The 24,355-nt window shown below is 36.8% G+C and overlaps 1 pseudogene; it reads left to right on the forward strand.

The window, feature by feature from the left end:
- The first annotated feature begins 10,096 nt into the window (after window positions 1-10,096).
- LOC123202284 lies at window positions 10,097-23,519 on the forward strand (annotated as a pseudogene).
- Window positions 23,520-24,355: the final 836 nt, after the last annotated feature.

Consider the following 24,355-nt stretch of genomic DNA (forward strand, 5'->3'; position numbering starts at 1 on the left):
TTTCAATCATTTTGTGCTAAAGTTAGAACACAATTTAATTCTTGTCTATGCATGTTACATAGTGATAATACAAGTGAATATTTTTCCATTCCTTTCACAAATTTTATATCTTTACAAGAGGTTCTTCATCAGTCTTTTTACACTTAAACCCCACATCAAAATAGGGTTGTTAAGTGTAAAAATAGACATTTTATTAAAATTGCTCGTACTTATTATTACATCACATGTTCTTATGCATTTGCGTTGATGCAGTTCTCACTATCTGTCATCTTATTAGTCAGATGCCCTCTTCAGTATTGCAAAGTCAGATTCCTTATTCAATTCTCTTCCCTGCTGGTCCTTTATATATTGTTCTTCTACGTGTCTTTAGTTGCACATGTTTTGTATATAACCTTTCCCTAGGTCATGGTAAATTATTTGCTAGGTCTATCAAATGTATATTCCTTGGTTATTTTCATCTGCAAAAAGGTTATAAATGTTACTCTCCTACGACACATCATTACTTTATTTCCATTAATGTTACCATCTTTGAGTCCTCTCTTTACTTATCTTTATCTAGAATCCAATCCCCTATCACTAAAAGTCTTCTATTACCCACTTTTGTTCCTACTCTCGATGTACATCCTATAGTCATTCCATAATCTACACTCATACAAAATCTAGAACTTGTTTCCCAAACCACTGATTCTTTTGCAAGTACTGATATCACTTTTATTAATCCAACGACTCATGTTGACTCATTTCCTACTCTTGTATCTAGCCTAGCTGAAACCCTACCTCTTGATGACTAGTTTTTCATTACCATTTGTGAAGCTGTAAGATCCTTTTGTAACCCTCATCCTATTTAGACTTTTCTTAGCTATCATTGTTATCCTTACCATATCATGCATTTATATCCTCTATTTCAATTCCTAAATCTATTAGTGAGGCTTTTCTAATCCAGGATAGAGACAAACAATAGTGGATGAAATGACTGCATTATATTATAATGGTATTTGGGAGTTAGTTAAATTACCTCTAGGTTACTCCATTATTGGTTGTCGTTAGGTTTACACGGTCAAGACTAGTCCTCATGGTACTGTTAATTGTCTTAAAGTCAAGTTAGTTGCTAAAGGTTATACTTAGGTCTATAGTTTGGATTATGATGACACATTCTCTCTAGTGGCCGAAATGTCTTCCGTTCAATTATTCTTATCTATAACTACAATTCGTCATTGCCCTTTGTTTCAATTAGATATAAAAAATGTCTTTCTTCATGATGAGCTTCATAAGGAGGTATATATGAAGCAACCATTTGGTTTTGTTGCTCACGGGGAGTTTGATTTGATTTGTAAACTTTGACACTCCCTATATGGTCTAAAATAATCTCCATGTGCCTGATTTGGATGCTTAAGTATAGTTATTTAAGAATTTGGTATGACTTGATGTGAGTCAGATCATTTTGTATTTTACAGACATACGAAGTAAGGGAAGTGCATTTATCTAGTTGTTCATATCGATGACAATGTTATCATTGGTGACAATCAGAAGGGCATCGATCAATTAAAGCAATATCTATTTGATCATTTCCAAACCAAGGACTTGGGAACACTTAGTGTAACATCCCTTCCCAGAAGTGTTGCCTTCTAGAAAAAAAATATTATGAATTAATATCTGAAGCATTTATTTTAAAACAAATTTTAAAATGAACTCGTCGCTAAAAACATTCTAAAATTATTCTAAGAAAACTGAAAATTTAGACGCAAATAAAAAATTTATATATCCTTTATGAAAACTCATCTAAAAAATCTGAGATCATGTATATGCCCTTAGATACAACTATCTGAATAAGGCCAAAAGTCAACAATATCATATACATGTAACAAAAACCATAGATAACTTGCCCTAGCTTGAATCTATTTTCACTTACCTGACCCTACCTTATAAATACCTCTATCACCTATACTTGTAATCATGAAAGAAAAGGAAGTGAGAGATAAGAACACTCAATAAAGGGAAAAAATTAAGTAGACTATCTCTTTTCATGTTCTAAATCACCCTCAGGACTCAATCTCACATCATAACCTCTTTAAGAAATCGAGGGGATAACCTAGTTTATCCTTTACTATTTGGGTCATACTTTGTCCCATTTAGTGTCCATTTGATACTTTTTGGAAGTTGACTATAAAGATTTGACACTTTTCTAAACTTGAGCTCTTTTCTTTTCTCTTACTGTACCATTTTTGAATATAAATTGTGCTATATTGCGAGTATGTTTTACTACGAGCGGACCTTACTATGAGTCTATGTCCTATTACGGATGTGTCCTACTGTGGGCATGCCTTAATTGGGTGGTGTAGTGTAAAATGCCCCCTCATAGCTTGTAGCATGCATGCATGCGTTATGTCTTACTAATGTTGCTTCCATCTAAACTATTCATAATCAACCAGACCATACTCTTGTGACGACCCTTGAATCTTGACCCCCAAATTTCTTTTCTTGTTTTTCTTTCGTTTAATGGAGAAGAAGCGTTAGACTAGGTTTTAAAGGTTGAACAGTATTTTAATGTTCATTGGCTTACTGAACGAGAACGTCTAACAATAGAGGGAGAAACGTCAAACACTTATAAGATAGAAAGAGTTTAAAAGACAGGTATTGTTTTGATTCCTGCCATCAGATGAAAAGACACCACAGGAAAAGTTATTTTCCATTCATTAGGCCCACATAGTTTGAGAGTACTATTTCAAGCTTGAATTATTATCGACAACTATTGATTAAGTGTCAGAGGACAAGTTATAGGTGGAATGGACTGATTAAAAAGATTAGAAAAGAGATAATGCACTCTAAAAGAGATGATAGACAACATAAGGTAACTAAAGAATAAAAACCTGGTGATCGATTTGAAATACCTTTTCAAACTTGGATGAAGTTACCCTAAAAGCCTCACTAGACCAACTCAGTCCCCATATGCAACCCAGACCAATCCAATCTCCTTAGAAACCAACTTTTAGCCTAACCAAGCAAACAATAGGCCCAACTCTAATGCAACCTATAACCCAATTCACATAAATTCCTACACCTAGACTTGGACTTACCAAAACCCAAATGTTAGCCATCCACTTAACCTAATTCACACCTAATATGACCCATGAATGGTTTTTACTAGTAAAAATGAAACCTAACCAATCAACGCATCCCATCTTAGGGCCACAAAACCATGTTAAGAGAGAAGGTATAAAAGACTTATTGATGAAGAGTTTCGTGCCAAGGTTCTGAAGGGACTCTATTTCCAATGTGATGAGAAATTCATCCTTGGGCACTGATGCTGGTTCCACTAACTACGAATTATGATCTCCAGTGAGCAAGAATAAGACAAAGGTAAGGAAATTACAAAGAAAGAGGAAGAAATGGAAGTTGAAGGGAAGGATATGACTATTAGCTTGAATTTCAGCTCTGTTGTGAGGATTGGATTGCCAAAAACTATAAAATTAATCTAAGAACTTAGAGGGAGACAGGTAATTATGTATATTGATAGTAGAGCTATCTATAATTTCTCAGAGAGATTGGTGAAGACTTTAAAAATCCCAATGAAAGAGAGACACTTTTCTGTTATATTAAAGGATGATAAGAAGGTTCAAGGAATAGGAAAATGCAAAGGAATTGAATTACTAGTCCAAAGGATGACGATTGTGCAAAATTTCCTCCCATTTTGTTTAGAAAGGGTAAACATAATTGTGAATAACTTTGAAATATTTTATTTATTAAAAGAATGAATTTACATCAATATATAGGAAATTCTAAATCTTAATTTAGAAAGGATAATATGTATTTTCTTATTTTACAAAGATACAATCAGCCTAATTATTAGCTTTCTAATTTAGAGATACAACTTATATACAACTCAACAACTGCCCAAGCTGGAGCATACAAATCATATGCGCCAAGCTTCTTACAAATGAATTCAATATGAGAACTCCTAAGAGACTTAGTAAGAATATTTACAAGTTGATCATTAGAGTTAACATAGTCAGTAGTTATACAACCTAATAGAATTTTTTCTAGAATGAAATGACAGTCTATTTCTATATGTTTTATCCTTTCATGGAATACTGGATTATAAGCAATATGAAGTGTTGTCTAATTGTCACAAAGAAACTTCTTCTATGATATATCTACAAAATTTAACTCTTGAATAAATTGTTTCAACCATACAAGCTCATAGGTAGCCAATGCTATAGCACAGTATTCTACCTCTACATTAGATCTAGCAATAACATCCTGCTTTTTACTTTTCCATGAAACCAAGTTGCCACCAAAAAGAATACAATATCCTGAAGTTGAACATTTATCAAATAAAAATCCTACCTAATCAGTATAAGAATATCTAAAAATCTGAGTATGACCTTTGTCTTTATAGATTAATCATTTTCCTAGTATTTTTTTAATATACCTTAGATTCGAATAGTACATCCCAATGAGAATCACACAAAGATTAGAGGAACTGACTGACAACACTAACTAGAAAGGAGATATCTGGTCTTATGATAGTTAGGTAGTTGAGTTTCCCTACTAACCTCTGATATTTCTAAGTCTACAAGTGGCTTCTCCTGTCTTGGCATAAGTTTAGTATTAGGGTCCATGGGTGAATTAATAGGTTTACAATCCAACATTACTGCCTCTTCCAAGATATCTAAGGCATACTTCCTCTAAGAGATAACAATACTTGTCTTAGAATGAGTACTTTCTATCCCAAGAAAGTATCTAAGTATAATACCCTCAAGTACGTTCTAAGGGCATTTATGTCTTTTAACCCTGCTTTGAGACATTTCCAGTTTTAAATATATATGTTCAAATGTGCGTGTGTGTGTGCGTGTGTATGTATAAAACAATTACAAAAGATAAAGGTATATATATATAGATATATATCTATATTAAAAAGTATGTATATGTATAAAGAGAGAAAAGACAAAAAAAAAGAACTTTATGCCTTTTTCCATAATCTTTTCCTGGCTCTTCCTAAAGAAAACAACTTTCTTCATGCTTTTGGTTTGTTTTTGAAGAAAAGTGGATGATTTGAAAGGGTTTTGGAAGACAAGTAAGGAAAGGAAAGAAGAGAAAACACTTTAGAAGCCTTGGTAACCAAAATATCTCTTTCTTTTCCCTTTACCTATGTTTATATATATTGGATACATGTTATATGAATATGTTAATGTGTTTTGGTGTTGATTTAAGGTGGTTTTGGTGAAAAAACAGGGAAGACAAAGAGGAGGCAGCCAACTTGACAAAGATTGGCAAGGTAAGTGAAATCATTCTTGGTATGTGTCATGTTTTATGCTTTTGTTCCTTGGATCTATGTTATAAATGATGATTTTGTAGTTAAGAAATGTTGTGCCATTTGGGGTACATATATGTTTGATTTTATTCATGACAGAGAGTTTGATAATATTTATAGTTTTGCCTCTGATTTCGTCTCACGTTTTGACTATCTTATCTGATGAATCATGAGTAATGTTATACCTCATTGGAAAACTTTTTGAATTTTCTTTTCCAATGATATATAGTTTGTATGACTTGGAGACTATCTGGACTGTTAAATTGCTTAAACAAAAAGACTGTCTTACCAAATGAATGATCCAATAAATAGTAATTTATAGTTTTTGGAAAGAAAGAAAGAAAAAAAAGGAGGAGAAAAATAAAAAGAAGAAAAGAAAGAAAGGAAGGGAAAGAAATGAGAGACATGGTACATAAACCTTAACTAGGTTAACAATCTAGAATAACAAATACACAATTAGAATACTTAAATCCTCTAAGCCTAATCCCTTTAGCTTTTAAGAGGCTAGAACTCTCTCATTTTCCACTTTTCTTTCAAACTCTACTCTGTCCTCTTACTTCCTATGTCCAAGTTTATATCATCTTCTTCTTTTGCATTAATTTCATACCAATCCCCAGCTACCACCTCATCAACCATGCATATATGAATGGTTCCCTACTCCTGCTGCATTACTGTCATGTCCCTTTTATGTGCATGCTAGTTTGTTCCTTCTATCTCTCCTATTCTAGGTTGCTACTTGCTTTCTGTCTCTTCCACTTTAATTAGTTTCTTGTCAACTATTCTTGTTAATCTATCACCAAGTGTCCCACCATTTGATCCATTCTTGTTCTTTCTCCTAGCATAAACCTTGGACCTAATAGAACTTTTGAGAAAGTATCAACAACCCCATTCTTTTTTCCTTTCTTGTAACAAATTTCATAATCAAGCTGTATAAGCTTGGTAGTCCAAGCTTGTTGAAAATGAGTGGTGATCTTTTGTTCTAGGAGATATTTGAGACTTTGGTGGTTAATCTTGATGATGACATCTGATTACGATGGCAATACTCATATTTTTTATTTACGAACAATATGGCCAGCGTCTCTTGCTAATAAACTGATAATAACTGGTTTTTTGGAGACATATTCTTACTAATATAGGTAACAAGATGTTCCCATTATAAGAGAACTATACCAATACCTCCCTTGTATTTATTAGTTTCAATCTAGAATGGTTAAGATAAATCTAGTAAAACAAAAACAGGAGTAGTGCACAAACATTATTTTAGCTATTGGAATGCTTCAAAAGCCTCTTTTTTGAGTAGTTTAGTGAGATTTTAAGCAACTTGACCATAATTCTTGATGATTCTTCTATAGTATCTTGAAAGCCCCAAGAACCCCCTTAGCTACTTCAAAGTTTTTGGAGGAGGCCAATCTTGGATAGCCTGAATTTTCTTGGGGTTAGTGGTAACACCTGCTTTGTTGATTATATACCCTAAGTAGTCAATGTGTGAAGCTCCAAAGGTACATTTGCTCCTTTTGGCATAAAGTTAGCATTGTTCCAGTAGTTTTAATACCTCTTCCAAATGTAGCAGGTGCTCCTTTTTATCCTTATTATACACAAGAATGTCCTAAAAAAAAAAAGCAGTTATTTCCTCAAATAAGGTGTGAAAATGATGTTCATTATATTTTGGAAGGTGGAGGGAGCATTTGTGAGCCCAAAAGGCATCACAAGGAACTCATAATGTCCCTCATGTGTCTTGAAAGCAGTTTTGTCAATGGATAAAAGATGCATATGGATTTGCCAATATCCAGATCTCAAATCCACCTTAGAGAAGATGACAACCCCTCCTAACACATCCAAGAGTTCTTTAATCAATGGTATGAGGTATCTATCCTTCACTATAACTTGATTTAGTGTCTTATAGTCTATACATATGCGTCATGTGTCATCCTTTTTCTTCACCAAGACTATGAGACTAGCATAAGGCTAAAGTTGTCCCTAATGACTTGTGAATCCATCATTTCTTTCACCATTTTTTTAATAACATCTTTTTGAAATCCCCCATATTTATATGGCCTCAAGTTGATGGGTGATACTCCCTCTTTAAACATAATCTAATGATTTTGAAACCTTACTGGAGGTAGCCCTTCAGCTCTTTAAATACCCCACTATACTTGTCAAGTAATGCCTCAAACTCTAGCCAAACATTTGCTGTAGGTATACCTTGCATTTGAATTTCATACAACTGTCCCAAGAACTTCCCTTCTAAGAACCACAAGAAAAAAAAAAAGAAGCCACCTGTTATTTCTTACCAAACAACTTGCATAATTGCTCTTCTCCAATAGTATCCACACTTTTATCCTTCTTTCCTTGTAGCAAATAAGATTTATTTCCTACAAAAAACTACATTGTAAGCTTTTCAAAATTCCACACTGTGTCTCCTAAACTAGCAAGCCATTGAGTCCCCAATATTAAATTATAACTTAAGAGTGGTAGCGTATAAGAATTTATAGAAAGCTTTTGCCCCTACACTTTAATCACTATTCCTTCACACAAACCTTATGGTAATTTGATCACCTGAGAAATTATGTGTACTCCCAGAGTCTACCAAGATGTATAACATTTTCCTACCATGCATGCCATTCAACCTCATAGTTTTTACCCCCATCGATCCTTGTAGAGCCTGAAAAGAAAGCTACATCAGCCCATGCTCATCTACAGAAGAACTTTGCTCAATGACTTCACTCATTGTTTCTCCTTCCTTATTACCTTCAATTTCCACATTTAATTGGATTACAAAGGCTTGCTTCTTTCTATACTTATGGCTTGGTGTGATCTTTTTATCACACAAAAAACAAATTCCTTTGGCCCGTTTTTCATCAAAAATCTTACTAGTAGTTGCCTTTGATAAACAAGCTTGTGCAACTTAGGCGTATTGGGGGTTGGCAATAAACTGAAATGATTAGGTGGCTTATATTGAGAATTATTTCCAATAGAGCTATGACCACTTAACCTAGGTGTAGGAGGTAATTGTGGAGTTCTAATGCTAGGCTTAGGTTGGTCTTTTATTGTTGCAATAGATATCTCTTGTAATTTGGCCAAACAACAAGCTTTAGTTAGAGTTTTAGGCTTAAACATTCTAATAGGCATCTGTAAAGAGTTTAACAGCCTTGACAGAAAGAAACTTAATGTCTGGTCCTCCTTTATTCCTGCCCTCGGATACAATTCCTTAAAAGCATCTATATAATTTTGCAGGGAATTTACTTGCTTTAGATTCCTTAGGTCGGCCAAAGGATCGTCATAGCCATAGCTGCCAAATCGAGAATGCATAGAAGTAGTGTACTCCTCCCACTCTATAGTAGCTTCATTCTTCAATTGCATAAATCCTTGGTGCCACTAAATAGCACGACCCTCCACGTGAAAAGCTGCAATCTTGATGCGATCAATAGGAGATGTATTGTCCACCTCAAAATAATATTCTACCTTTACTATCCAATTATCAAAATCGTCTCCATTAAAGTGAGGAAAATAAATCCTTATCTGTCAGTCCCACTGGTGTCTTGACTCCTGCACAAGCCTTGAGCTTCCTTCGTCTTTTCAACTAACTAATTCTAACATCACTCTAGTCTATTGAAGGCTAATGTCACTAGTTAAATTCTTCAAATCTTCCATCGTTTGTTGTATCTTCTCTTGCAACTCCTGAAGGCGGTCTTGCTAGCGTTGCTTCAACTCTGAAACCAATTGTGTCATCATTTGTGCTAGCTCCCGCCGTAACTCCTGATTACGTGTGTCGTCCCCCATAACCAAGTTGAGCTCTGATACCACTAATGCGTGTCATTGTAATTTGGATCAAAGAAAGGTTTATAAGGTTAAGGAAAAGATTACACAAAATCTGAGAATGAGAAAGAAACACACATTTGTTATGTGCTAAAAATGCATTCTTCCTGCCACTGTTATTTCTTTTTAAACAAGGATTAGACGATTACACAAAACGACAACATTTATGCATATTCATCAAACGACACTGTATTTATCATTACACTCATTTATTAACCACGTTCCAAAACGATGTCCCAGCCTCACTTGATATTTACCTCCAAACAATACTGTATCTTCCAATGACCATTTGTATTTCACGCACCACCTTTTTCCTGCAGATCATCTTCAAGGATTCACCCTGCAGCAGGTTCAATTTGCAACATTGTCTCTGTTGCATACTTTTGAGAACTTATAAGGCATTATGTACACGGTTTTAAAGAAATTTTGAAAAATTTTTCTGAGTGAAATTATTCTTTTTCAAAAAAAAGTTATGTAGAAATTATCATAAATTGGTTTTCTGCATTGCCATTGGAGAGGCTAAAAGATCGCTAGAATGAATATTTTAATTGATATGGTAGTTTATTTCTACACTCTGCTTTTGCCTCACCGTTGACTTCAATTACTTAAATGTGCAGCTTATTACTCTTCATTTTTGTCCTCATATATATTCTTACTAATATAGCCTGGGAACCATACTATGTTCTTTTAAAAATGTTGAATGAGCATATTTGGCTTGAAAAATACCTATTTGTGTTTGTTTGATTGTATTTCTTTTTCCTTTTTTATTAATTCATAGCTAAGAAGCAAGATTCTTTTAGGAATGTCTCTTATGATTTTTGAAATTGTTTACTCTCCGACTATTCTTCTCTGCTTTAAGGATTTAAAAGGTATCATCAGCTTTAGTGCTGAGTTATTCCTATGACATCTCTAATTATCATATAGTGACATATTATTTAGTAAGGAATTGTAACTGTTCGGGTATTATGCATGTCTGGCCTTGTGGCCATTGCTAACAATACCGATGGAGCACGCATTTGTGCAGACAGAACAAAGTCTCTTGATGCCATCTCTAACAGAGAGCATATATTTGCATTAATCAATGGTGGAGTTATCCATGCTACTTCTGAAACCACTGGCTTTAGAGTGGGGGAGCTCTTACTTACCAATGGGGAGTCTTATACTGATTACTGGGCAATGTAACTGAAGGTCCAGGGAAATATGTTGGACAAATGGTTGCATATATAAGGGTGACTGGCGACGTGGGATGAGACATGGAAATGGAAAAATTTTATGGCCTTCTGGAGTTGTTTACGAGGGTGAATTTTCAGGTAGTTATGTCTATGGTATAGGAACTTATACTGGTTCTGATGGCTTGTCCTTTAAGGGAAGATGGAAGTTGAATCTTAAACATGGGTTAGGGTATCCAGTTTATCGAAATGGAGATGTCTTTGAAGGCTCTTGGATCCAGGGAACACCTGAAGGGCCCGGTAAGTATACCTGGGCTAGTGGCAATGTTTATTTGGGAAATATAAAAGAAAGGAAAATGTGAGGGAAAGGAACTCTTACCTGGAGAAATGGAAACTCATGTGAAGGAAGCTGGTTAAATGGTATGATGCATGGATTTGGAGTTTATACATGGAGTCATGGTGGTAGCTATGTTGGAACCTGGTCACGAGGTTTAAAAAAGGCAAAAGGATCATTTTATCCCAAAGGCTGCCGTGTTTCAGCTTCACAATAATTGTACCTCAGTGCTCTGAGAAAAAGAGGACTATTACCAGATTTGAGAAAGCAAATGCGTGCAATTACCCATCATACTTCTGCAGTGGATATTACAAATGCTATGGCTGGTGGGAACCTAGGATCTTATCGTATTTCAGCTGATAAACTCTCCAAGGGGAACTTAATAAATTTGGAGCAGTCTCATAGCAGAAATATTTCCCTGGTAAGGCATTGGAGCCTAGGGGTATCTATTGAAAAGGTGATTGGACATGGCTCATCATTAGAGATGTCTGAATCTTTCTCAGAAGGCGTGGAGAAAGAAAGTGATACAAATGTGCCACCAATCTTGGAATGGGAATATATGCAAGGTGTTTTGATCAATGAACTTGTTTTAGATAACAGCTTTTCACAATCCTCTAGAAGAGAGAAGTGTCGACAAAAGAAACTAGTGAAAAAAGTTAAAAGGCCTGGTAAGACAATCAATAAAGGTCACGGGAGTTATGATTTAACGCTCAGTTTATAGCTTGGAATCAGGTACACTTTCTTTATCTTAGTCTTATTATGTTTTCTCACTCGACATTCTATTAGAGATTACTTTTTCGAAGAGAAAAAGAAAAGAACATATTTTCTATGAGTATATTTCATGATTTCCTGATAGCTGTATACTTCTCTTCATCAATCACTGTAAGATTACTTAGAGATCTTTGTTTTTTTTTTCTTAATAATCCCATATAGTGAAGTTTCTTTTATAGGAAACTAAAAAAGTATCCACTTAGCATGTGTGCCACTGGGCATTTTCATGCTATTACTTAAAAGAGGTAATTTTATAACTTTTATTTAATGGTGTCTATTGTGTAACTCATGAGAAGACATAGTTCACTTTGTATAGAAGTAATGCGAATGTTATTTTTTTTTTTGTTTCATAACTCATTTTATTGTTTTGAATCTTGTAGTTATAACACGCTTATTTTTGGTCAGGTATACTGTGGGGAAGATAACTCCTGTACAAAGGCGAGAAGTTCGAGGATCAGACTTTGGTCCCTGTGCAAGTTTTTGGATGAATTTTCCAAAAGAAGTGTCTCAACTAATACCACCTCATCAATCAGAAGATTTTAAATGGAAAGATTATTGCCCGATGGTTTTTAGGTTACTAAATAACTCTCATTTTGTTTCAGTTCAACAAAAATTTTGTTCGCCCACTTTTGTTATAGTTTGCTTTGCATTCTTGGTGGTTCATTTAATTTTCCAATTTTGTTGTTTAATTATACTTCTATACCAAAAAGCACAAATGGTTCTGGTCTCAGAAGCATGCCTACTATTCTTTAGATTTTTTGAAAAAATAAAATTAGGAAAAATCTATTAGTGATGGCTTCTAAATCTTTGCTCTGGCTTTCAAAATATATCCGTATATATTTCTGTGGATCTCAAACTATACTTTTCCCATATTTTTCTAATCCATTTCATTTTTGCTACTTAATTACAGGAATTTAAGGGAGATGTATAAAATTAATGCAGCTGACTACATGATGTCCATTTGTAGAAATGATGCTTTCAAGGAACTTTCTTCTCCTGGGAAAAATGGTAGTGTCTTTTTCCTTTCCCAACATGATCGTTTCATGATTAAGACGCTCCGAAAATCTGAAGTGAAGGTTTGCCTTCTCAATCTAGAGCTTGTGTTTGTGTTTTGTTTTCCACTTTTTCTGTTTCATTGGCTTGTTTGCAATAAATCTTATAAAGGCACAAATTTTTCAGGAAATAAGTCTTTTTTGGAAATTCTTTGCAATAAATCTGTATTACACAATCATTTCTAATACTGATCATTATAATAGTTTTTAAGGAAAAGAAGGGGTATCCAGGATTCAAAAATGGAGTGGAAGAACTAGTGTGTTTTGTACAGTTTGGCGATATGTAACTAATTATTTGTCTTGCCACACAAAGCATTCATCGCATGCATTTTGCATATGCTGTTGAATTGAAAATTATCATACTAATACATGATATATTTATAATTTTACCATCTTTGATGTTCTATACCTATCTAATTATCTTATTTCTGTTTCCTTATAATGATTCAAACTTCTGGTAACTAAGGTCTGTTGTGTAGGTTCTTTTAAGAATGCTTCCAAATTATCATCATCATGTGAGGTCATATGAAAACACACTCATAACAAAATTTTTTGGTCTTTAGAGGATCAAACCTTCAAGTAGTCCAAAGGTAATGAACACAGTGAATTACTGCTTTCCCCATACTTGATATTTATTTTAGTTTCAAGGTGATCCTTTTCATGTATAATTACTCTCAGAAATTTCTATTTCCTAGTTATGAGTATAAGCTTATATGACATTGTTTAGTAGTTGGGTTTTTCATGGCTCACCTCACTGCTATTACTCATGGAACCTGCTTTCAAGAATTTTGAAGGCTTTTTATGTTAGAACTAATGTATATGTCACATGTAGGAAAAAGCATGACCAGCGTGGCAAGGAGCAATTGACTCAGTTAGCAGCTAACTTTGACCAGAAAACTCCAAAAGAGAGAGGGAGATGTGGCAGAGAGTTGGTGAGAACGGAAGAAGAAGAGAAAAAAGAGGAGAGCAGAGCAGGAGAGGTAAAGGAAAATCAGTTAGAAAGACAGTAAGGGAGAGTGCAGGTCTCTCGAATGCTGTGTAGAGTATTTTGTTACTGTTGTACAACTTGTGCCCAGTTATTTTGTAGTCAGAATCCAGATTTTGGAATGAAAAAGAATGTCTTTTGTATTCAAACTGAATATGTACATTGATTATGATTAATGAGTATACAGTTATCTTATTTTGATCAATTACATGCACTGTTACATTGCCTTGTGTGATCATGCCAATGAACTTTGTTGATGCTGGAATGACTGTAGATTGAGGTTTTGTGAGAGGAAGTGGTCTGGTGTAGGGAGAGGAGGAGCAGCAGTTGGGTTGTGCAGTGGTTTTCTGGAATTTCCTCCTGTGAAAACAGAATAAGGGATTTAGGTACGTATTAATTGGTATCAGAGCAGGAAGGGAGATGACCAAGATGGAGACGGTGGAAAGGGAGATAACGAATGCCAGGGAGAGAATGGAAGAGTTAGGGAGTAAGGTGGGAGAATTGAATCAAAAAATGGAGGGATTGGAAACCAGTTTGGAAACGATCAAAAATTATCTTAGGGACCTTAGAGGTGCAACATTGGGACAGGAACCATCCGATAGAGGGAAAACTCCAGTTGGGCAGGAATTGTCATCGTCTTACTCTCTTCCAGTGGGAGAGACGACAACACTGACTTTTGGAATCGAAAGAAGAGTGGGAGAAGAGATAGAAACCTTTGGAGAAAGAAGTAGAGAAACGGAGCCAGATGGGGGTTGCAGAGATGTGTTATACCGACGACTCGACCTTCCATTGTTTGATGGAGAAGATGTCGTTAACTGGATGTTTAAAATTGAGAGATATTTTGAGGTCAATAGACTAACAGAGGGTGAGAAGCTGATGGTTGTTAGTGTCTATTTGGAAGGAGAGGCACTGAGTTGGTACAGATAGAGAAGGAAACAGCAGGCGTTTACAGGATGGGCGGAGTTCCAGAATGAGATGCTGAAACGGTTTCCAGTGAGCCAAGATCGCACCCCCTACGAAAAACTGTTGTCCCTCTAATAGGATAACTCGGTCCGGAATTATAAGCTGAGGTTTGAAGTCTTGTCCATAGTGGTCGAGGAGGTGACGAAGGATACCTTAACAACCCTTTTCATGAACGACTAGCCGACAACGTCCGAGCAGAAGTCAGGATGTTCAACCCTCGTTCCTTGGAGGAGATAATAGAGAGAGCTCTGTAGGTTGAAGAAAAGAATTGGGTTTTGGACGCAAAAAAGGGGCCCCGACCCGGAATCCGCACTACCTATCCCAGCCCAAATCATAGCCCTTTAACGCTTATGCCCCACGCCCCTCCAGCCCAATCATTTCGGCCCAGTCCAAGTATACCAGCCCCTATAGCCCAAGCCCATGTCCCTTTCCAACCCATAGTTACACCTGACCCCACTTCACGCCCCAACCCGGTGCTTATTCCAACCCGACCCAATCAATAAATAAATCGATGCCTACCCCCTTTTCCAAAGAGTTTCATGCATCGGTGAGCCTCCCGCCCCGTGAATAGCCCTACTGACGTCTTTCCGACGATGAATTCAGAATGAAGATCGAAAAAGGCTTCTGCTTCAGGTAATATGAGAAGTTCCACCCAGCTCATCGTTGCAAAAATCGACAAATTAGGGTCATGATATCTTCGGAGGAAGAGAGAGAAGAGGAAGATGAATCGAGGAATGAGGATACGGAAGCAATTTTGGAAGAAAAATAAATGGAGTTGACATTGCAGTCTAGCTCCGTTAACGGCTTTTATAGTCCAAAGACAATGAAATTTTTTAGGGAAATTAGGGATAGGAAAATGCTGATTTTATTGGATAGTGGAACTACCTATAGCTTCGTTTCGCATGCTCTAGTGGAAGAATTGGTTCTACCGACGGTTCCCACCAGATTCACAGTAACTTTGGGAGATGACAAGAGAATTAGTGGGATGGGAAAATGCCAACAGGTTGAACTAAAATTTCAAGGAATTTCCGTCACTTAGAATTTCTTTCCATTTGAGATGGGGGAGGTGGATGTAATTTTGGGGGTGGATTGGTTGTATAAATTAGAGGAGGTGAGGATAAATTGGAAGCTACAGACCATGAAGTTTCAGTGGGATAGGCGACGTGCGAAAATTAATGGTGACCTTTCGATGTGCAGGATGGAATCGACTTTAAAGGCCTTAGTTAATTCCGTGGCAGAGGGGGATGAAGGATATTGGATCGAATGTAAGAGCACTTCACAGAACAATAGGCCAGAGACCGTCGTGGTGCACCCGAGACTCTATCCCTTGCTGTAAGAATATGAAAGTATATTCCGAGAGCCTACGGGACTACCTCCAAAGAGAAAAAGTGATCATGCCATTCGACTCATTCAAGGGGCTCAACCTCCTAATATCAGACCATATAGGTACCCTCATTTCCAGAAGAATGAAATCGAGTAGATAGTACAAGAGATGCTAGTTGTTGGAGTGATCTGATCTAGTATGAGCCCTTATTCCAACCCGGTGCTCCTCGTGAGAAAAAAAGATGGTGGATGGAGGTTCTGTGTTGACTATCGGGCACTCATAAAATTACGATTCCAGACAAATTTCCTATCCCTGTCATCGATGAACTCCTGGATGAGTTCTCTGACGCCACCATTTTTAGCAAGCTTGATCTGAAGTCGGGCTACCAACAAATTCACGTCAGGGAAGGAGATGTTGAAAAAACCGCTTTTCGAACACACGACAGGCATTACGAATTTCTTGTAATGCCTTTCGAGCTTTCAAATGCGCCTGCCACTTTCCAAGCAATGATGAATGAACTGTTTCAGCCTTATTTACGTCGATGAAGATTAATTACGCCTGCCACTTTCCTAGTATTTTTTGATGACATTCTTGTTTATAACTGCAGGTTCGAAGATCACAAGTGGCAACTGCGAGTGGTTCTGGAATTGCTACGAGACCATCAGTTTGTGGTGAACTAGAAGAAATGTGCTTTCGGTCAGACGAAGATTAATTATCTGGGCCATATTGTATCAGAAAAAGGCGTGGTTATCGACCCTCACAAAGTGCAGGCTATGCTCGAATGGCCAATTCCTCTAGACCTCTGGAACCTCAGAGGATTCTTAGGACTGACTGGCTACTACCGAAGATTTGTATGAGACTACGAAAAAATCGTCGAACCCCTTACGAAGCTTCTGAAAAAGGATGTTTTCCAGTGGACGGGTGAAGCAACCATGGGATTTGAAAGACTAAAGACAACCATGTGTTCGATACCAGTGTTGGCTCTCCCAAATTTTTCTAAAGAATTCATAATTAAGACAGACGCCTCTGGATTAGGATTGGGAGCGGTGCTGATGCAGGAGGGAAAACCATTGGCATTTATCAGCAAGGTTTTATCCATCTAGAACTGCCAAAAATCAGTGTATGAGAGAGAGTTGATGGCAATAGTCTTAGTCTTCCAGAAGTGGCGACATTACCTACTGGAATGCCATTTCAAGATTCGAACAGATCAGCAAAGTCTAAGGTTCCTCACTGATCAGAGGGTTCTGGGTAGTGAACAACAAAAATGGGTTATGAAGATGTTGGGGTTCGATTTCAAAATTCAGTATAAACCCGGATGCAAAAATAAGACGGCAGATACCCTTTCACGAAATCCAAAATTTGAAGGAGAATTAAGGGCAGTTTCAGTAGTGCAGATGGTAGGATTGGATGAAGTGGAGCGAGAGGTAACCAGTGATGGGAAGTTACAGGGGATTATACATGACTTACTGCAAAACCCAGAAACTCATGAAGGGTACAGTCTGAGAAACAGAAGGCTGCTTTATCATGGCAGGTTAGTCCTTCCTAAAAATTCTTTTTTCATTCCCAAATTCCTTAGAGAATTTCATTCTTCACCTTACGAGGACATTCCGATTTTTTTCAGACTTACAAAAGAACTATCTTGGTGTTGTTTTGGGAGGGTATGCAAGCTAATATTCAAAGGTTTATATCCAAATGCGACGTTTGCCATAGGATGAAATACCAGTGCGCATCCCCTACTGGCTTGCTCCAACCACTGCCGATTCCTAGCCAAGTATGGGAGGATGTCTCGATGGATTTTATAGAAGGCCTTCCGAAAGCCTCTAATATGGATACAATTCTAATGGTGATTGATCGTCTAACCAAATATACCCATTTTTTAACCTTGAAGCATCCTTTTACAGTAGCAGAGGTGGCACATAAATACATTCGGGAGGTGGTTAAGCTACACGGATTCCCTCGAACGATAGTGTCAGATCGTGATAAAATATGTCTGAGCCGTTTTTTGGTTGAAATTTTCAGAGTAGCGGGTACCTCCGTAAAGTTTAGCTCCTTATACCACCCACAAACGGATGGACAAACGGAAGTGGCAAATCACAGCCTGGAGACTTATTTGGGAAGCTTTTGTTTCAGACAGCCAAAACAATGGCCTAAATGGGTCTCTTGGGCAGAATACTGGTTCAATACCATATATAATTCGTCTTCAGGTATGTTACCCTTCAAGGCACTATATGGTTGAGACCCTCCTATCTTGTTAAGGTGGGTTGAAGAAGTTTCGAGAGTGGAAGAAGTTAATCAGATGATTAAGGAGAGAAACAACATTTTGGATGAATTAAAAGAGGGTCTAGCCAAAGCCCAAGAGAGAACGAAAAAATACGCTGATAAAGGGAGGAGGGAAGTGCAGTTTCAGCTTGAAGATTGGGTGTATTTGAAAATGCAACCCTATAGGTTTCGTTCACTAGCGACCCGTCCTAATGAAAAACTAAGCCCTCGTTACTACGGGCCTTATAAAGTCATGGAGAAAATAAGGACAGTAGCTTACCAACTATCGCTTCCACCATCAGCTAAGATACATCCTGTTTTTCATGTCTCACAACTTAAGAGGCATGTAGGATCTTCTGTCTCGATTCAGCAACTGCCAGAGTGCATGACTGAAGAGGGAGAATTGGAAGTATAGCCACAACAGATACTACAACACAGATATTCTGAAAAGGAGAGCTGAAGATATTAGTTCAGTGGAAAGGATTGCCAGAATGTGAGAATTCATGGGAGCCATTTTCTTCCTTCCACAGCCTGTTTCCTCCTTTCCGCCTTGAGGACAAGGTGCCTCTCGATGGGAGGGGTAATGTTAGAACTAATGTATATGTCACACGTAGGAAAAAGCATGGCCAGCTTAGCAAAGAGCAATTGACTCAGTTAGCAGCTAACTTTGACCAGAAAACTCCAAAAAAGAGAGGGAGATGTGGCAGAGAGTTGGTGAGAACGGGAGAAGAAGAGAAAAATGAGGAGAGCATAGCAGGAGAGGTTAAGGAAAATCAGTCAAAAAGAGAGTAAGGGAGAGTGCAAGCCTCTCGAATGCCATGTGGAGTATTTTTTACTGTTGTACAACTTGTGCCAAGTTATTTTGTAGTCAGAATCCAGATTCTGGAATGAAAAAGAATGTCTTTTGTATTCAAACTGAATATGTACATTGATTATGATTATGAGTATACAGTTATCTTATTTTGATCAATTACATGCACTGTTACATTGCCTTATGTGATCATGCCAATGAACTTTGTTGATGTTGGAATGATTGTAGATTGAGGTTTTGTGAGAGGAAGTGGTCTAGTGTAGGGAGAGAAGGAGCAGCAGCTGGGTTGTGTAGTGGTTTTCTGGAATTTCCCCCTGTGAAAACAGAATAAGGGATTCAAGTACGTGTCATTTTATCACGAGAAGCTAATACTTGTAAACTAACTCATACTTTGTAGTTTCGCTTTGCAGTGATAGGAAATATGTTCTGCATAGAACAAAGGATCTATCGGAGATTTGATTTGAAGGGCTTATCACTAGGGTGCTCGACTGACAACATTGAAATTGATGAGAACACAACACTAAAGGATTTGAATCCAAACTATAGCTTTTATCTGGAACTTTCTTGGAGAGACGCTTTATTAAAGTAAGTGATACCTCTTAAACTGCACATTATTGTATATTTGTCTTCAAAATGACATTGAACTGCTGGAGAACTTTCTATTTCTTTGCATGGTGAGAGATTTATATAAATTGGAGAGGTGTATTGATGTTATTAGCCTTTCTTTTATATACAATACTATATGAACTAATTTATTGGAACTTCATCACCCTAACATGCAGACTTAGATTCATAGAGATGGCTAGCCTTTTTTTCAAAATGTCAGACTTAGATTTTTTAAATTACTAGTTTTATACTTGTGATTAACATAAATGTTTAGTGTTTATTGAATATAATATTTAACTTATTTGATTCATATCATCGTGGTTCTGTTGTTTATGTTTTTATTTAAATATCTATCATTATGCAGGCAAATAGAAATCAATAGTAGATTTTTGGAAGCTCAACACATTATGGATTACAACCTTCTGTTAAGTGTGCATTATCGAGCTCACCAGCACTTGCGATCTCTCATGAGCATGCAAGCAAATGGATTGGGAATTGTAGCAGAGGAAAACATGCGTCAGATTTGTTGTTTTATGTTGTATTAGCATTTCGTGCTGCTCATCTAAGTCTGCTTGGTTTAAAATTCTAGAGGAGATAAATTAATTAAACTCTTTCATGGTTGTAATATAAGATGCCTCAGTAAGGTTGAACTCACAAATACAGTAGTGTTTTGGTGGATGGAATCATAATGAAAATGAGAGTTATGAATTGAATCTAAATTACAGCTATTCTGGTCAAACTTATATTACTTACTAAAATTTCCAGATCAAGGTCGTTATGTCTCTGACTTAAATAAGGTGGAGCCACCTACAAATTCTTAATAAGACTAAGGGAAACACTGAGCTATTTTTGTGTAGCGCTCAAGAAAGAGACTGCCTGGACAGAAATGAGTTACTTGGTTTTCATACCTATATTAAGTGTCATCTGATGGGCAGATAAGAAACAATGCATTTTACTCTTAGTACATGATCTTAGAAATTCTAGAAACCTCATTCTATCCTTTGATTATACTCTGAATTAAAATATCTCATTAATACAGTTTGCACTGTATTGGAGAATAAGCTGATACCAATTTTGGATGGTGTTTCAATGTCAAATTCTCTAGAGGATGAAATCTCCAACCACCTAGAAGGCCTTGTTTTGGTTTCCCATAGAACAGATGATAATACTGTTATTGTGGGCCCTCATATCAGAGGTAGCCAGTTACGAGCATCATCTGCTGGTTATGAGAAGGTGGATCTCTTTCCCCCTGGTACAACAAGGTATCATATCTTGGCACTTAAAAGATGTCTTTTTTCAACTATTATTATTATATCGCCAAAGCCATATTCAAATATCCTTGCATTGTCAAAGCTTAGAAGAATGTTCATTCACCAAAGTTCCCTTAGCAGATTTAGTACCTAATGGAACCTGCTAGATTGATAAATCATAACAAAATGAGGCATACAGAGTTTACTCTCTAATGAAACTGTTGGGAGCAAGGTGCACGTGAAAAAGGATAGAAAGGAGCAACAAAGGTGATAGATGGCTAAAACCAATCTGGTTGGAGCAGAAAACAGGAAGTGAAGCACAGAGAATGCAACAGTGACAACATCAGAATTAACAAAAGAAAAGGCAATAAAAGACATATAGCTACCAAAGTGTTCAAGCCAAAAATAACTTGCATAAGGAAAAGCCAACAAGTGAAAGAAACAGAGAAGATATAGACCTAGGAAGAGACAAGAAGGGAGGGACTTTTGTGAATGAAGAACTGAAGGGGAGAGAGTCCATCCTCTCGAAACTTGGGTAGAGTCTGTTCTTATTAATTTAGTCTGTATTTCATTGGTGTCTATTCTTGTTGATATAGTTTGCATTTTGTGCATGGAAATGTAAACTTAGTTAATTTGTGATACTGTTGATGTAAATCCAAAACAATTGAGTAATACAAATTATCTTTTGTTGAAAATTACAATTACATTACTTCAACCTCTGGTTTACTAGACTGCCGCTGAAGACACGTTGCTAGAGCTAACGAGTCCAACAAACCCAGGTCTGTATCATCGTGCTATCAGAGCATGACAAGGATGGAGAATCAGGTGGAAGGATTGGAAAAAGAGATGAATGTGATGTAATAGTTACACATTACACAAACCCAAACCTTGGCCCAAATCGAATACAAAACACTTCCAATCCAGTTTCTCCCATTCGTTTAGACTAGACACACCTACCATAAATGCATCCCAATTCCTGCCAAGGTCCAATGACATCCAATGCTTCTTCGTCGAACCAAAAGAAAGAGAGAAATTCTAAATGGTTATTAGATTACCACTCTAAGATTGAGAGAGGGTTATGTTTCAGGTGTGACAAGAAATTCACACCTGGTCACAAGTGTTGATTCTGACAACTAAGGATTTTGATCTCGTGTGAAGAAGAAGCTGAAGATGACGAAGAAGAGAATAATGAGGAGGAAGTGATAACGAAAGGTAAGGAGATTGTGGTAAGCTTGAATCCATCAGTTGTAGGGCTAGGGACTCTAGAAACTATGAAAATGATGGGAGAATTAAGGGGTAGAAAGGTAGTCGTCTTAATCGATAGTGAGGCGACCTATAATTTTATCTCTGAAAGGCTAGTGAATGAGTTACAAATTCCAGTGAAGAAGCCTCAATTTTCAGTGATTCTTGGTAATGGTCGAAAAGTAAAAGGCATGGGCAGGTGTGAAGGAGTAGTCTTGAATTTACAAGGTGTTGTAGTCTACCAAGATTTTTTGCCGTTTGCTTTGGGTAGGGTGGACATAATTTTGAGGGTTGACTGGCTACATAGGCTTGGCGAATGAAAACCAGTTGGGGCACCTAGACTATACGGTTTAATTAGGAAAGGAAAAAAATCGAATGGCAGGGAGATTAGCCGTTGACTAGGATGAAAACATCGATGCGTTCACTAATGAAATTCAGAGGTGAGGGAGAAGAAGATTATTTGATTGAACTAGGTATAGAAACAGTAGAAAGAGAGGCAAGAGACAATGAAATTCATCTAGAGATAAAAAAGTTATTGGAGGAATTTGGATAGATATTTGGAGAGCCCAAAGGATTGCCACCCAAGTGCCAGCAGGACCATGCCATTAGATAATTAGGAGAGCCCAACCTCCTAACCTTTGACCATATCAGTATCCCTACTATCAAAAGAATGAAATAGAGAAGATAATGCAACAAATGCTTATGGTAGGGGTGAGGAGTACTATGAATTTTTCGTGATGTCGTTCCGATTTTTTAATGCTCCAACGACCTTTCAAAGGCTAATGAATGAAATTTTTGGACCTTACCTCCATAAATTTGTGCTCATTTTCTTTGATTATATATTAATGTACAGTCGTGGCATTAAGGAACACTTATGGCAGTTGAGGATAGTGCTAAGTTTATTGAAGGATCATAGTTTAATTATTAATCCACAAAAATGCATATTCAGATAGAGTAAGATAGGGTATCTAAGTCACCTAGTTTCAGAAAAGAGAGTTAAAGCAGATTCACGAAAGATCAAAGATATGGAGTCATGGCCAGTACCTAAGAACATAAGAGATCTCAGAGGCTTTTTAGGACTAACAGGATATTACCAAAGATTTGTAAAAAATTATGCAAAGATGATCAAACCCCTTCACTAACTTATTGAAGAAGAACTCGTTTAGTTGGAGTGAAACAACTCAAAAGGCATTCGAAGATTTAAAGAAAGCGATGGTGACAGTGCTTGTGTTGGCCATGCTAGACTTCACACAAGAATTCATGGTAAAGACTGACAAGTTCGGGTACTGAGTTAGGCGTAATATTGATGCAAAATGGGAGACCCATCGCATATTTTAGCAAGGTCTTGGCCCTCTAAAACAGGGAGCGAGAACTTATGGATATCATGATGGTTTTACAAAAGTGGAGACACTACCTTTTGGGATGTGAGAACAAGGTTGCTGACACATTCTCACTTTTGTAAAAGTGTTTGGTTATGATTTCGAAATTGTCTATCGACCTAGATGTGAGAACAAGGCTATTGACATACTATCAAGAAATCCAAATTTTTTTGAGGAGATCAAAGTCATATCAGCAACTATATGGGAAGAAGGGGATAAGTTACAGCAGGAGATAGAAGGCAATTAGAAGATATAAAGAAAAATTCAAGACCTTATTTGCAACCCTTCTACTTATTCTAAATATTCTTTATGAGGGGCATTCTATTCTATAATGGGATAGTGGTCCTTCCAAGAAAGTTTAAATTAATTCCTGTCTTGCTAAAAAAGTTTCATTCCTCACCTCAAGAAGGTCAATCTAGTTTCCTGAGAACATATAAGAGAATGTCAAGTGTAATGTATTAGGAAGGCATGAAGTCAGATATTAAAAGATTTGTATTAGAATGTGAGGTGTGCCAAAGATAAAATACGTAGCCACTTCTCCCACCGGTTTGTTGCAACCATTGCCCATTCCACAACAGATTTGGGAAGACCTCTCGATAGACTTTATTACGGGCTTACCAAAGGTATGTGGAACCGACACTATTTTGGTGATCATTGATCATCTTTCGAAATATGGCCATTTTTTAACTATACGATACCCATACATGACTAAAGATGTTACTGATGTGTTCATTAAAAAGGTGGTTTGCCTTAATAGGTTCTCGAGCATTATTGTTACAAATTAGGACAACATTTTTATTTTTTTTTTTGGAAAGAATTATTTAAATCTACATATCATTCTCAAACGGATGGTCAAATTGAGGTTATTAACTGAAGCATTGAAACATACCTTAGATGCTTTTGTAATGGGTAACCCTGAATATGGACTAAATAGGTAGTATGGGTAGAGTATTGGTACAACACCTCCTTCCATGGGTTAACAAGAATATCACCTTTCAAGGCTGTATATGGAAATGACCCACCTCTATTCCTTTGGTGAACAAAAGACTGTGCAAAGGTAGAGGCTGTAAATGAACTCTTTAG

Source organism: Mangifera indica, chromosome 18, assembly GCF_011075055.1.
Source record: "Mangifera indica cultivar Alphonso chromosome 18, CATAS_Mindica_2.1, whole genome shotgun sequence".
NCBI classification, from domain to species: domain Eukaryota; kingdom Viridiplantae; phylum Streptophyta; class Magnoliopsida; order Sapindales; family Anacardiaceae; genus Mangifera; species Mangifera indica.